Raw genomic sequence first — 11,625 nt, forward strand, 5'->3', positions numbered from 1 at the left:
ATCCTTTTCTCTGAAATTAAAAAGGAAAAGCTTTCTTGATGAAAGTTTTTTTTATTTTTTTATGAAAAGCTTTTTCTATTCCTTAGTGCAAAATTTTCTTTTAAGAGAAAAAGCTTTCTTCTGGAAGTTAGTTTTTTGTAAAAAAAGCTTTTTCCCTAAAAGTGTTAATTTATTAAAAAGCTTTTTCTTTGAAATTAAAAAGGAAAAGCTTTCTTGGTAAAACTTTTTCTTGTGAAAAAAGCTTTTTCTTAAATTTTTTTGAATTATGTTTCTATAAGGAAGATTTTTTATATAAAAAGCCAAAATATTTTTTTTAATAAGTTTTTTTAAAGCTTTTTCTTTAATATTTTGTGAAAAAGCAACTTCTAAATTTGCTTAATTTATTTTTTTATAAAATTTATTTTTATGAAATAATTTATTGACAAAAAAAGCTTTTTTAAATAAAAAAGCCAAAAAGTTTTGTTTATGAAATGGCATTTTCTGTATAGAGCAAAAGCTTTTACACGAAAAAAGTGTCAGCGAAGAACTTTTTTTATTTTATTTTATTTTATTTTCTATTTTTCTATTCCTAAAAGAATATTTTGTGTTGAAAAAAAAACTTGGGATAAGCTTTTTTCTGAAATTAAAAAGCTTCCTTGATGAAAGTTTTTTTTGTAAAAAAGCTTTATCTTAAATTTTTTGTGAAATTTTTTTTTTTGGAAAAAATTTTTTTTTTCGAAAAAATTTATTTATGTTTTTGACGAAAAAAGCTTTTTTATGAATAAAAATTTTCGAATGAAAAATAACTTTTTTTTTGGAAAAATCGAAACAAATTTTTTTTAATAAAAGAGTTGAAAACAATATTTTGGGTGGAATAAGTTTTTTTTTTGTCGAAAATATTTTTTTGATGAAAAAGCTTTTTCGTTAAAATATTTCTTTGTAAAATTGTTTTCGCTGGTAAAAACTTTTTTTAATTTTCTCATTGAGGAAATGAGGTAAGAAGGGATTTACTGTGAAAAAAGCCATTTTTATTAAAAAAAGCTCTTGTCGATGAAATTAAAGAAGTTATTTTAATGAAAAATATATTTTATTGATTCAACAAAAACTTTATTTTAGATTAAGCTTTTTTCCTAATCAATGCCCCATTCATATTTAAATTAACAGCTTACTATATTTATTAAGTAATTAAAACACTTTACGAGGTCTATAAAAAGGTATTATCTAGAACAAAACATTGCTTATCGATGAAGATTATCTAGCATTTGGCTTTGGTCGGAAACATGATACCAATTGATTGATAATTGTTATGACAAAACAAGGGGTCATTAAAAGTGTTTATTGGGCAAATTGAAGAAATAAATTTAAATTTAGTTGTGCAGTGATAGTAAGAACATGAAGTCCGGCAGAAATTTGCTAATTATTTTAGCTTTTGTTTTAACAGCTTTTAATGTTAAAGCTCACGATGTTTCTATATTGAAATATTTTCAAAATCCAGAAGCACAAATCAAGTTAAAGCCCAGACTAACAACGGTAAAGAATATTGTATATGATTAACTTGAAATATTTATTAGTTTTTACTCGCTCTTAGGCGGATCGTATTGCCGGCCATGGTTATCCGGCTGAAACACATCGCACTATTACAGAAGATGGTTACATTATCACCATGTTTCGCATACCCTATTCGCATAAATTGCAAAATGCCAATCAATATCGGCCCATAGTGTTAATACAACATGGTTTATTTAGTTGTTCGGATGCTTGGATGTTTAATGGACCCAATGATGGTATAGCTTTCCTTTTAGCCGATGCTGGTTTCGATGTTTGGCTGGGCAATGCCAGAGGCAATACTTATTCTCGTAATCATACCTCACGTTCGACTAATCATCCCTATTTCTGGCGTTTTAGTTGGCATGAAATAGGTCATTATGATTTAGCCGCCATGGTGGATTATGCCTTGGCAACCAATGGCCAAGGTCAAAAAGCCATACATTATGTGGGTCATTCTCAGGGTACGACAGCATTTTTGTTTTACTCTCCACACGTCCAGAATATAATGAAAAGATAAAAACTGCTCATATGTTGGCCCCGGTGGCTTTTATGAATAATATGGAAGATTTATTGGTGCGAACATTGGCTCCCTATTTGGGTCATCCCAATAAATATGCTGCCCTCTTTGATAGTCAGGAGTTTTTGCCCTACAATGATTTGTTTGTAAAATTAGGTTATAATGCCTGTAATCCCGACTCAAAATATCAACATTTATGCAATTCCATGGCCTATTTAGTACAGGGGGAAGAGAGTAACTCAAATGCGGTAGGTTAACTATTTAAAATTTGCCTAAAACCCATTAAAACCCCTATTTTCAGACCGCCTTTATCATCACCGCCCAAACTCATCCGGCTGGTTGTTCTACCAATCAAATTTGCCACTACATGCAGGAACAACAATCCGCCTGTTTTTGTCAATATGATCATGGTCTGGTAAAAATATGCAACTCTATGGTCAACCTACTCCTCCCGATTATCCTGTACACCTAATTTCCGCGGAACTACATTTATGGTATAGTGATAATGATGAAATGGCTGCTGTGGTGGATGTTGAACGTTTGGCTGCTCTTTTACCCAATCGTATAATGCATCATATGGCAGATCCCACCTGGAATCATGGTGATTTTAATACCCACATGGAAGTGCGAAAATATCTTAATGAGCCCTTGATCGAAATAATGCAGAAGTATGAAGAAAAGGTAAATGTTAATCACAATAAAAGTTAATAAGATTTTTTGAAACAAGTTGGTGATGAAATTTTGTGTTAATTGATTAAAATGGACTATTCCGAGTCCAGTGAGAATTGTAAAAAAATTTAGAATGTTCCAAGCAAGTTCTGCTATATGTATAAGGAGACTACGTACCAAGGAAGCCAAGACTATAGTCGCTACTATAGGCTTCGTTATAACCGAGTATTTAGACTATAGAACTAACTATCGACTAGACTATAGACTAGAATATAGACTAGACTATAGACTAGACTATAGACTAGACTATAGACTAGACTATAGACTAGGACTATAGACTAGACTATAGACTAGACTATAGACTAGACTATAGACTAGACTATAGACTAGACTATAGACTAGACTATAGGACTAGACTATAGACTAGACTATAGACTAGACTATAGACTGACTATAGACTAGACTATAGACTAGACTATAGACTAGACTATAGACTAGACTATAGACTAGACTATAGACTAGACTATAGACTAGACTATAGACTAGACTATAGACTAGACTATAGACTAGACTATAGACTAGACTATAGACTAGACTATAGACTAGACTATAGACTAGACTATAGACTAGACTATAGACTAGACTATAGACTAGACTATAGACTAGACTATAGACTAGACTATAGACTAGACTATAGACTAGACTATAGACTAGACTATAGACTAGACTATAGACTAGACTATAGACTAGACTATAGACTAGACTATAGACTAGACTATGACTAGACTATAGACTAGACTATAGACTAGACTATAGACTAGACTATAGACTAGACTATAGAGACTATAGACTAGACTATAGACTAGACTATAGACTAGACTATAGACTAGACTATAGACTAGACTATAGACTAGACTATAGTCTAGACTATAGACTAGACTATAGACTAGACTATAGACTAGACTATAGACTAGACTATAGACTAGACTATAGACTAGACTATAGACTAGACTATAGACTAGACTATAGACTAGACTATAGACTAGACTATAGACTAGACTATAGTCTAGACTATAGACTAGACTATAGACTAGACTATAGACTAGACTATAGACTAGACTATAGACTAGACTATAGACTAGACTATAGACTAGACTATAGACTAGACTATAGACTAGACTATAGACTAGACTATAGACTAGACTATAGACTAGACTATAGACTAGACTATAGACTAGACTATAGACTAGACTATAGACTAGACTATAGACTAGACTATAGACTAGACTATAGACTAGACTATAGACTAGACTATAGAACTAGACTATAGACTAGACTATAGACTAGGCTATAGACAAGACTATAGACTAGACTATAGACTAGACTATAGACTAGACTATAGACTAGACTATAGACTAGACTATAGACTAGACTATAGACTAGACTATAGACTAGACTATAGACTAGACTATAGACTAGACTATAGACTAGACTATAGACTAGACTATAGACTAGACTATAGACTAGACTATAGACTAGACTATAGACTAGACTATAGACTAGACTATAGACTAGACTATAGACTAGACTATAGACTAGACTATAGACTAGACTATAGACTAGACTATAGACTAGACTATAGACTAGACTATAGACTAGACTATAGACTAGACTATAGACTAGACTATAGACTAGACTATAGACTAGACTATAGACTAGACTATAGACTAGACTATAGACTAGACTATAGACTAGACTATAGACTAGACTATAGACTAGACTATAGACTAGACTATAGACTAGACTATAGACTAGACTATAGACTAGACTATAGACTAGACTATAGACTAGACTATAGACTAGACTATAGACTAGACTATAGACTAGACTATAGACTAGACTATAGACTAGACTATAGACTAGACTATAGACTAGACTATAGACTAGACTATAGACTAGACTAGAGACTAGACTATAGACTAGACTATAGACTAGACTATAGACTAGACTATAGACTAGACTATAGACTACTAGACTAGACTATAGACTAGACTATAGACTAGACTATAGACTAGACTATAGACTAGACTATAGACTAGACTATAGACTAGACTATAGACTAGACTATAGACTAGACTATAGACTAGACTATAGACTAGACTATAGACTAGACTATAGACTAGACTATAGACTAGACTATAGACTAGACTATAGACTAGACTATAGACTAGACTATAGACTAGACTATAGACTAGACTATAGACTAGACTATAGACTAGACTATAGACTAGACTATAGACTAGACTATAGACTAGACTATAGACTAGACTATAGACTAGACTATAGACTAGACTATAGACTAGACTATAGACTAGACTATAGACTAGACTATAGACTAGACTATAGACTAGACTATAGACTAGACTATAGACTAGACTATAGACTAGACTATAGACTAGACTATAGACTAGACTATAGACTAGTCTATAGACTATAGTCTATAGACTATAGTCTATAGTCTAGTCTATAGTCTAGTCTATAGTCTAGTCTATAGTCTAGTCTATAGTCTAGTCTATAGTCTAGTCTATAGTCTAGTCTATAGTCTAGTCTATAGTCTAGTCTATAGTCTAGTCTATAGTCTAGTCTATAGTCTAGTCTATAGTCTAGTCTATAGTCTAGACTATAGACTAGACTATAGACTAGACTATACTAGACTAGACTAGACTATAGACTAGACTAGACTATAGACTAGACTATAGACTAGACTATAGACTAGACTATAGACTAGACTATAGACTAGACTATAGACTAGACTATAGACTAGACTATAGACTAGACTATAGACTAGACTATAGACTATACTATAGACTAGACTATAGACTAGACTATAGACTAGACTATAGACTAGACTATAGACTAGACTATGACTAGACTATAGACTAGACTATAGACTAGACTATAGACTAGACTATAGACTAGACTATAGACTAGACTATAGACTAGACTATATAGACATAGACTAGACTAGAGACTAGACTATAGACTAGACTATAGACTAGACTATAGACTAGACTATAGACTAGACTATAGACTAGACTATAGACTAGACTATAGACTAGACTATAGACTAGACTATAGACTAGACTATAGACTAGACTATAGACTAGACTAGAGACTAGACTATAGACTAGACTATAGACTAGACTATAGACTAGACTATAGACTAGACTATAGACTAGACTATAGACTAGACTATAGACTAGACTATAGACTAGACTATAGACTAGACTATAGACTAGACTATAGACTAGACTAGACTATAGACTAGACTATAGACTAGACTATAGACTAGACTATAGACTAGACTATAGACTAGACTATAGACTAGACTATAGACTAGACTATAGACTAGACTATAGACTAGACTATAGACTAGACTATAGACTAGACTATAGACTAGACTATAGACTAGACTATAGACTAGACTATAGACTAGACTATAGACTAGACTATAGACTAGACTATAGACTAGACTATAGACTAGGCTATAGACTAGACTAGTGTGAAATTTTGACTATAATCTGTTTTATATTCTTTAGCATTATAATTACATTTATTTATTGTGCAATATTCCCAGAATAACCTAATCAAAAACTTATCTACGAGTTAATAAAAGATGAAATTATAAATAAATAAGAAAAGGTTGTGTAAACGTCAAGCTAATTATGACAGCTATAAATTGTTGACTGAAAAAAGGAAGTTGTGAAAACTCAAACAGAAATAGCTTATTTTCCTCTTGATTTAGATTTGAAATTTAAATATTATGTCATCAAGTTGTTAAGGGAAAGTTTGTTTTCAAAGGTGGAGGAAATATAGTTTAAAACAGTTAAAATAAATTCTTTTAAAATTTAATTAAAACTATTGTTAAAAATGCCTAGTAATTTAGTAAATATTTGCTTAAGTTTAGCGGTTATTCAAGAACAAAAGTTTGTTCGTAAGTAAATGTTTGTTAGTTTTTTCCTACTGGAAACGAACACCCTGAAATTAGCCTTGACATGCAATAAATTTAAAAGGATTAATTATGTGTCTAAAATAAAAACCATTTGCTTATCTAACATCTGTGTATGTATGTATGTGTGTGTGAAAAGCACGAAATATAAGCCAAACAAAATAAACAAATAAAATCTGTTAAAATCATGTTAGTTTAATAAAAATGAGTGAAATAAGTAAGGAAGCTTAGTAAGCTATGAACGACTGGAAGATACCCTACACTAGACATGAATATATTTGCCTATTTTTTTTTCTGATAGGACTCTCATATTTAATATATTATTTACTGAGCAACAGGATAAACACAGTCTAGTATATAGTCTTGGCTATAGTCTAGTCTATAGTCTAGCCTATAGTCTAGCCTATAGTCTAGTCTATAGCCTAGTCTATAGCCTAGTCTATAGTCTAGTCTATAGTCTAGTCTATAGTCTAGTCTATAGTCTAGTCTATAATCTAGTCTATAGTCTAGTCTATAGTCTAGTCTATAGTCTAGTCTATAGTCTAGTCTATAGTCTAGTCTATAGTCTAGTCTATAGTCTAGTCTGTAGTCTAGTCTATAGTCTAGTCTATAGTCTAGTCTATAGTCTAGTCTATAGTCTAGTCTATAGTCTAGTCTATAGTCTAGTCTATAGTCTAGTCTATAGTCTAGTCTATAGTCTAGTCTATATCTAGTCTATAGTCTAGTCATAGTCTAGTCTATAGTCTAGTCTATAGTCTAGTCTATAGTCTAGTCTATAGTCTAGTCTATAGTCTAGTCTATAGTCTAGTCTATAGTCTATCTATTCTAGTCTATAGTCTAGTCTAGTCTATAGTCTAGTCTATAGTCTAGTCTATAGTCTAGTCTATAGTCTAGTCTATAGTCTAGTCTATAGTCTAGTCTATAGTCTAGTCTATAGTCTAGTCTATAGTCTAGTCTATAGTCTAGTCTATAGTCTAGTCTATAGTCTAGTCTATAGTCTCTCTATAGTCTAGTCGATAGTCTAGTCTATAGTCTAGTCTATAGTCTAGTCTATAGTCTAGTCTATAGTCTAGTCTATAGTCTAGTCTATAGTCTAGTCTATAGTCTAGTCTATAGTCTAGTCTATAGTCTAGTCTATAGTTCTAGTCTATAGTCTAGTCTATAGTCTAGTCTATAGTCTAGTCTATAGTCTAGTCTATAGTCTAGTCTATAGTCTAGTCTATAGTCTAGTCTATAGTCTAGTCTATAGTCTAGTCTATAGTCTAGTCTATAGTCTAGTCTATAGTCTAGTCTATAGTCTAGTCTATAGTCTAGTTATAGTCTAGTCTATAGTCTATCTAGTCTATAGTCTAGTCTATAGTCTAGTCTATAGTCTAGTCTATCTAGTCTATAGTCTAGTCTATAGTCTAGTCTATAGTCTAGTCTATAGTCTAGTCTATAGTCTAGTCTATAGTCTAGTCTATAGTCTAGTCTATAGTCTAGTCTATAGTCTAGTCTATAGTCTAGTCTATAGTCTAGTCTATAGTCTAGTCTATAGTCTAGTCTATAGTCTAGTCTAGTCTAGTCTATAGTTATCTAGTCTATAGTCTAGTCTATAGTCTAGTCTATAGTCTAGTCTATAGTCTAGTCTATAGTCTAGTCTATAGTCTAGTCTATAGTCTAGTCTATAGTCTAGTCTATAGTCTAGTCTATAGTCTAGTCTATAGTCTAGTCTATAGTCTAGTCTATAGTCTAGTCTATAGTCTAGTCTATAGTTTAGTCTATAGTCTAGTCTATAGTCTAGTCTATAGTCTAGTCTATAGTCTAGTCTATAGTCTAGTCTATAGTCTAGTCTATAGTCTAGTCTATAGTCTAGTCTATAGTCTAGTCTATAGTCTAGTCTATAGTCTAGTCTATAGTCTAGTCTATAGTCTAGTCTATAGTCTAGTCTATAGTCTAGTCTATAGTCTAGTCTATAGTCTAGTCTATAGTCTAGTCTATAGTCTAGTCTATAGTCTAGTCTATAGTCTAGTCTATAGTCTAGTCTATAGTCTAGTCTATAGTCTAGTCTATAGTCTAGTCTATAGTCTAGTCTATAGTCTAGTCTATAGTCTAGTCTATAGTCTAGTCTATAGTCTAGTCTATAGTCTAGTCTATCTCTAGTCTATAGTCTAGTCTATAGTCTAGTCTATAGTCTAGTCTATAGTCTAGTCTATAGTCTAGTCTATAGTCTAGTCTATAGTCTAGTCTATAGTCTAGTCTATAGTCTAGTCTATAGTCTAGTCTATAGTCTAGTCTATAGTCTAGTCTATAGTCTAGTCTATAGTCTAGTCTATAGTCTAGTCTATAGTCTAGTCTATAGTCTAGTCTATAGTCTAGTCTATAGTCTCTATAGTCTAGTCTATAGTCTAGTCTATAGTTAGTCTATAGTCTAGTCTATAGTCTAGTCTATAGTCTAGTCTATAGTCTAGTCTATAGTCTAGTCTATAGTCTAGTCTATAGTCTAGTCTATAGTCTAGTCTATATCTAGTCTATAGTCTAGTCTATAGTGTAGTTTATAGTCTAGTCTATAGTCTCGTCTACAGTCTAGTCTAGTCTATAGTCTAGTATATAATATAGTCTATGCTCTAGTCTGGTCTATGGTGCAGTTAGCAAACGATACGATAAACATAAACCATATCCGTGGAAATGTAGGAAAACATATTCTAGTTATTTGACAGATTAGGCGATAATTTTGACACTCTTAAAGACATGTGTTAAATTTACGAAAACATATTATCTAAAAAACTTATTTGAGTTACATAAAAGATAATTCTCGTAAAAACATTTAATTAAATATACTAAAGACTAATGTTGGCGACAGCAAATGACACCTTCACAGATAAAAATCTTAAAAAAAACAGAAAATTTTTTTAACGAAAAAATCACCAAATGAAGTACATACATACATAGAAGCTAAAATACTACAAAAATTTAAAAAAAAATCGAGATAAAAATGTGTACGAAGAAATAAAACTAAAAAATGTCAGAAACAGATTAACAAGATGATTGAGAGAGATGCTGTTACAAAAAGGTTGTTAATGGAATCATTTTTAACTTTCTTTTACAATTTATTAAATAATATAGAAATAATGAAATATTGTATAAAAAAATATTCTTTGATTAGTGTGACACATACTTACTCTAAGGGGAAATATTGAAAATTAAAATCTATTTTTAGTTTAAAATCTACCTTTTTAATTTTTTTTCCTTAGGAGTGATTTATTTTTAAAAAAACCAAAATTTGCTAATACTTTTGGGAATTTTCCCTTTTTTATACAAAATATAATAATTGTGTTTTATGCAATATGCTAAACCACAATTAACGCGTGAAGCGTTAACGACCTGCTATAAATTAATCTGAAATACTTTGTATGTATGTACGTGAGTACAAGTATTTAGAATGAGGGATCTAACAGTTACTAATTTTAAACGTAGATTATTAAAGATAATACTTTTTATGATAGATTTTAAATTTAAAAATAAGTGTATTTTTTTGATATGATAAAATTCCTGTTTTGCTAAATCACGACAAAAGTGCAATATTAGAAAATATTTCAGTTTGTTGAACTAGAACTGAACTAGAACTGAACTAGAACTGAACTAGAACTGAACTAGAACTGAACTAGAACTGAACTAGAACGAACAGAACTGAACTAGAACTGAACTAGAACTGAACTAGAACTGAACTAGAACTGAACTAGAACTGAACTAGAACTGAACTAGAACTGAACTAGAACTGAACTAGAACTGAAACTAGAACTGAACTAGAACTGACTAGAACTGAACTAGAACTGAACTAGAACTGAACTAAACTACGAAACTGAACTTAGACTGAAACTAGAACTGAACTAGAACTGAACTAGAACTGAACTAGAACTGAACTAGAACTGAACTAGAACTGAACTAGAACTGAACTAGAACTGAACTAGAACTGAACTAGAACTGAACTAGAACTGAACTAGAACTGAACTAGAACTGAACTAGAACTGAACTATAACTGAACTAGAACTGAACTAGAATTGAACTAGAACTGAACTAGAACTGAACTAGAACTGAACTAGAACTGAACTAGAACTGAACTAGAACTGAACTAGAACTGAACTAGAACTGAACTAGAACTGAACTAGAACTGAACTAGAACTGAACTAGAACTGAACTAGAACTGAACTAGAACTGAACTAGAACTGAACTAGAACTGAACTAGAACTGAACTAGAACTGAACTAGAACTGAACTAGAACTGAACTAGAACTGAACTAGAACTGAACTAGAACTGAACTAGAACTGAACTAGAATTGAACTAGAACTGAACTAGAACTGAACTAGAACTGAACTAGAACTGAACTAGAACTGAACTAGAACTGAACTAGAACTGAACTAGAACTGAACTAGAACTGAACTAGAAATGAACTAGAACTGAACTAGAACTGAACTAGAACTGAACTAGAACTGAACTAGAAATGAACTAGAACTGAACTAGAAACTGAACTAGAACTGAACTAGAACTGAACTAGAACTGAACTAGAACTGAACTAGAACTGAACTAGAACTGAACTAGAACTGAACTAGAACTGAACTAGAACTGAACTAGAACTGAACTAGAACTGAACTAGAACTGAACTAGAACTGAACTAGAACTGAACTAGAACTGAACTAGAACTGAACTAGAACTGAACTAGAACTGAACTAGAACTGAACTAGAACTGAACTAGAACTGAACTAGAACTGAACTAGAACTGAACTAGAACTGAACTAGAACTGAACTAGAACTGAACTAGAACTGAACTAGAACTAGAACTGAACTAGAACTGAACTAGAACTAGAACTGAACTAGAACTGAACTAGAACTGAACTAGAACTGAACTAGAACTGAACTAGAACTG

General features: G+C 31.7%; 1 pseudogene; it reads left to right on the plus strand.

The window, feature by feature from the left end:
* The first annotated feature begins 1,357 nt into the window (after positions 1 to 1,357).
* LOC119604229 lies at positions 1,358 to 2,779 on the plus strand (annotated as a pseudogene).
* Positions 2,780 to 11,625: the final 8,846 nt, after the last annotated feature.

The sequence above is a fragment of the Lucilia sericata genome, unplaced genomic scaffold (assembly GCF_015586225.1).
Source record: "Lucilia sericata isolate MDLA Ls3-8-SP2 unplaced genomic scaffold, ASM1558622v1 Contig000371F_arrow, whole genome shotgun sequence".
Classification (NCBI taxonomy): Eukaryota; Metazoa; Arthropoda; class Insecta; order Diptera; family Calliphoridae; genus Lucilia; species Lucilia sericata.